The sequence below is a fragment of the Poromitra crassiceps genome (genome assembly GCF_964638095.1).
Source record: "Poromitra crassiceps genome assembly, chromosome: 7".
Classification (NCBI taxonomy): domain Eukaryota; kingdom Metazoa; phylum Chordata; class Actinopteri; order Beryciformes; family Melamphaidae; genus Poromitra; species Poromitra crassiceps.
In genome coordinates this window covers 47,885,453-47,890,452 of record NC_139628.1, presented here as the reverse complement: position 1 = coordinate 47,890,452, position 5,000 = coordinate 47,885,453, and the positions used below count along the sequence as shown (strand labels likewise).

The window sequence follows — 5,000 nt, the reverse complement described above, 5'->3', positions numbered from 1 at the left end:
GGCTTCACCTTCCTGTGTGACATCATTCACCTTCCTGTGTGACATCATTCACCTTCCTGTGTGACATCATTCACCTTCCTGTGTGACATCATCATTTTCCAGTGACTAACTTCTCAAACTGAAGGAAGAACCTCTGATCCTCCTTCTGTCCTCTAGCTTCAGTTCAATCAAACTTCAATCAAAATCAGAATTATCTTATTTGGTCATAGTATGTTTGCACATACACGGAAATTGTCTTGGTGTAAGTGATGTAACTTCATCTGTAAAATCACACTAACAGCTGCTGCAATATATTAGGAGCTTTAGGTTTTCTGTGAGTTAGATTCATTTACGGGAGTGAGATGTCTTTACCTACAATAAAGCTTTGGAAAACACTCTGTCACTGTGTTATTTAATAGCTGAGTCTCTCCTCATGTTTGCTTGTGTTTTCAGAAACAGGTCAGCAGCATCACGTTAATGACCCATGAGAAAAGCCTCACGTTACATATTTAGTCGTAGCCTGTATTTATTATATTATTATATTACCGCTTTGTACAATTGTTATCACAATTTTTTCCATTCCAGTCACATTTTCATAAATCTTAAGAGTCAGCACAACATCTGTCTGTGTGGGCTATTAATACCATTACCCCATTTCTTGTTGCTTTGGCACAAAATGCCTTCAGTGAACACATACAAAAAACGCTCAAACTTCTTTTACACACAAGCTCATCCAAGACAAACTATGGATTTTCTGCACCCACTGCAAGGGAACAATCTACACAGTCTGATCTTAAACTTGATAGCTTAGACACCCTGAAAGCTTTTTAAAGCTATGGTGAAATCAATTGAAAACCGGCTGTCTGTGTGCAAATGTTTTATCTGATCATTTTAATGTTATTCAAATGTATCATGTGTTTAATGTTGAAACTTTGTGTTGCTGCTGGTCTTGGTCAGGTCTCCCTTGTAAAAGAGATGTTTGATCTCAATGGGACAAAAAAGGGGACCAAATGCAGAAGACCGGATACATTAGAACATGAGTGTGTATTTTTCTTTTGTTTGTATATTTAATTTTTACACAACTGTAAACAGCAGCTATATTGCAGGTTGTTGTTGATCTCTTGCAGTAATTTTCTATTGAAAATACTGTAGTGTAAAGCCTTTACTGCAGCAAGTCTGTCACTTAGCCTACTGGTACCCATATTACTTTTTTAAATACATCAGAGTTTTCACACTTTTTCACGTCAGGGACCCCTAAACTGACACAAATTAGACCACAGACCCCCATAGCTTTCTTGATATAAAGGGCTTTGTTATCTCGAGATAACGAGAAAATAAACTTTATCTTGTGATAACAAAAGAGAACGGCAATAAATACAAATTGGTCCCATGTTCGTTCTCGGCCTCCGTAGTTACCAAATGTTTTTATGACATTTTACGGCAGTCATTTATAAAAACAAAGAAATGAAACAATCCAATCAGCATATCAAACCCTCAATAACGGACAAGAAACAACATAGGAAGTGAGAAGTCCTTAAATTAATTTAATCAGTATTATTTACATAACAGGAGCCATCCAACAAACTGTGGAGAGGATATAACATGAGAACACTAACGTCGGGTGATTTTCACCCGGACAATTGAATTCACGTGATTTTTATGTCTTGCTGCTGTCTGAGGTGGGCGGGTCCTTAGGTACCTTCAGGATGCTCACTGACGTCATTGAATGTGTTTGTTTCCCTGCTCCCATTCATGGTTTTTTCTACCGGCTACGTGTTCGGGTGATTTTCACCCGACGGGGGCACAAACATGTTAAGTAATGGTAAAGTAAGCAGGAAGTAATGGTGTATTCCTTAGTAACTACTCAGTAAGATGTACTGCTTTACTTGAGGGGGCACAAACATGTTAAGTAATGGTAAAGTAAGCAGGAAGTAATGGTGCATTCCTTACTAACAACTCGGTAAGATGTACTGCTTTACTTGAGGGGGCACAAACATGAGAACTAATGGTAAAGTAAGCAGGAAGTAATGATACACTAACATGGTAAGTAATAGTCAGTTCTTAAGGAACTACCTGTTCATGAACTAGTGAAATATAAAAAAAAAATTAAGGAAGTAATCATTACTTACTGGTTCGTTAACATGGTAACTAATGGTCAGTTCTTAAGTAACTACCATTAAGGAACTACCTATCAACTACTCATTAACTAATCATTAACTATTCATGAACTAATGGTTCGTTCCTTACTCGTTCCTCAGTAACTACCCATTTTTTGTGTTACAGTATTATGAAGTGTTACCAACAAAGGCCCACTAACATGGATGTTAACCAAGCCCCCAGGAATAGCGCTGGGCTGTGAAGCCATTTGAACATGGTGGCGAAGCTCTGTATTGCAAGTCACGTGACGCCATGCAGCCCAGAAAGGAAAATTCCCATACACTTTCATGGGGACCCCGGCAGCTGTTAAACCCAGGGGATTTTTTTCCGGGTGTCACTCAAAGTATAAAACAACTCTTTAAATTATCAACTAATTTTTTATGGGGCATTTTTTCTTCAGAAGCCACTAAGAGCCGTATACGGGTGTATTTTCTTCTTGTTCTGCCATGGCAAAGATTCTGACGTATTCATCTTTTCACCCAAACATTTTTCAGTATCGGTAGGTACATATCACAATATGGCTCATGTATGCAAATCCTCTTTAGATACATTTGAACTCAATGATAATGTTCGTTGTCAAACCAAAAATCGAAATATTCAAATAATATACCCTAAAATCATACTTAATTTTGTAATGTAAAGCAACTAAAATTAGTTAAATTTGCTTGTCATGAATTCAGACAGCAGAATTGTGTGTCACGATATCCCAAAATCACCATATCATCATGATATGATTCCACTGAAAGATGATAAACGATAATATTGAATTGTCGTCTAGTCAAGTGCATCCATTCTCAGCATGGGCGATCCCAGTGAAAATCGAACCCCTAACTCCACCTCTGTCAGTGCTATTTCTCCCCAGTGAGCTACAGGCTCATTTACACATTCATGCAGCAGCAGCAGCAGCAGCAGCAGCAGGGACTTATGATTGTGGTATGATTTTCAGCACAGTGGCTCCATCAAGGCAGCCAAACACTGGAACCAGACTGTCTTGGAGGGGATCAGAGAAAGTATAAATGTGAAGCCTGTTGTCAACATCATAAAAGGACACTTGACCCTCGCCAACATCCACGTACACCCCGACTAGTCGAGGCGCGGCTGCCCCCGGCAGCTCGGTGGGTTTATCGGTACAGGCCCACAGGCTGGAGCCCTTCCACACCACCCAGTAGCCTGTGCTGGGTGACATCGGTGGCTTCTGTTTCTTGGGGGCAGTGAGTGACATGACGCCCAACCTCCAGCAACTGTTCTGGGACACCTCCACCTCCCAGTAGTGTCTCCCATGGGTGATGACGGTGTCACCCTGCACGCAGGGCCACCTGTCGAAACGCCCGGCGCTGTCTCTGAAGGCGCCGGGTTGCTGGAGCCCTGCTGCCTCCTGAACCTGCAACCGGTCGGCAGAAACAACCAGCCAGGGGTGACTGGTGCTGGGATCCAACTGCACCGAGACTGGGAGGTTCAAGTAGAATATTCATCAGAATCAGAATCAGAATCGTTTCATGCCCACACGACCCAGGTCGATGCCATTTGCTTTCAGTGAGATCAGACATAAGACACAACAGACAATATGCACAAATGACCACAAGACAACAATTGCAGACAATATTTACAAGAATAAATAGTAATAGCACTAGTAGTAGTAGCAGCAGCAGCAGCAGCAGCAGTCATTTCCAAATAAGTTCTGAAAGATGAAATTATGAAAAAGAAACTTACCCGAGGCACTGTGAATCCACTGCCATACTGAAAGGCAATAGCAATTTAAATCACATGAACATGTATTTATATCCACATGTTCTTTGTCCCAGTATGTTCTACTTAATCCAATTGCCAGAATAAAATGTTGGCATTGTACATTTCTGCAATGAACTGATACCGGTACAAATCTCAATGTGAATCTGAAAGCCTTTTATATCATATCATATCATATCATATCATATGTCATATAACCCCTGAATCTGGAGCAACAGCAGCTGGACATCTGAGTGATTTATCCATGGTTGCTAGTTGTGCCTATATAGCTAAGCCTTACCCAAATGACTCCCATTTTCATCCTGAAAGGTATTTCAGAGGTTTGAAAAATGAAAGACTTTGAAAAGCAGCAGCAGCAGCAGCTGACTCACCTGAATTGGGGATATATTTGTGGCGTCCGGTCCTCCAGGCCTTCTGTTTGGTTGGCAGCCACAGCATGGATATAGCGTCCTGTAATTAAATAAGACATATCCTGTCTTAACACCGACCGGCCACGGCACCCTACACAACGTCTCTTAAATATATACATGAAAACAACAGGGCAAAACGACGTTATGTAACAAATTCACGCCTGTTATTGTGAAACTACGTGTTGTGCTGTGGATCACCGTTGCTATAGTCTCGCTGGCCAGCCTCCTCTCCCTTCCGTCCGAGGAGTCTGGCACCACAGGTCTCCATAACTGGGATAAACCCTCCCCTGCTCTACTCTGCTCTCCCATTGGAGCGACTGTTTCAGTCGCTGCCGGATGTCCGCTCCCGGCTTATTACAAGCTCTGTCATTGGCTCCGACCATGTCAATCAGAGCGGCTTCCGCTCCCTCCTCCCTGTGCGTCGCTGTAAATAGTGCCCTGCCGCCGCAGTGAAAACAACAACGCTAACTAGCTAGCAAGCTAACGGCAGAAACCTACACGCTAGCTCGTTGCTACACGCTGAAAACGGCAAGTTGGATTGTTTGAAACTATTTTCCAAGGGCACTGTGGCTAAGCGCCGCCCATCGCAATCCCACTATGGAGACCTGCGGCGCCAGACTCCTCGGACAGAAGGGAGAGAAGGCTGACCAGCGAGACTACCGTTGCTATTACACAACTTCCTGTGAGACTGGGCTGAATGTTTTCCAT

General features: G+C 42.3%; 1 protein-coding gene across 1 annotated transcript in view; it reads left to right on the top strand.

The window, feature by feature from the left end:
* Window positions 1-374, top strand: part of LOC310779267 (H-2 class II histocompatibility antigen, E-S beta chain-like) — a 5,124-nt gene extending 4,750 nt beyond the window's left edge. Inside the window, exon 7 of the mRNA XM_083639784.1 lies at window positions 1-374. This exon is cut by the window's left edge and continues 291 nt beyond it. The gene's annotated coding sequence lies outside the window, so the exon portion shown is untranslated.
* The last annotated feature ends 4,626 nt before the right edge of the window (window positions 375-5,000 follow it).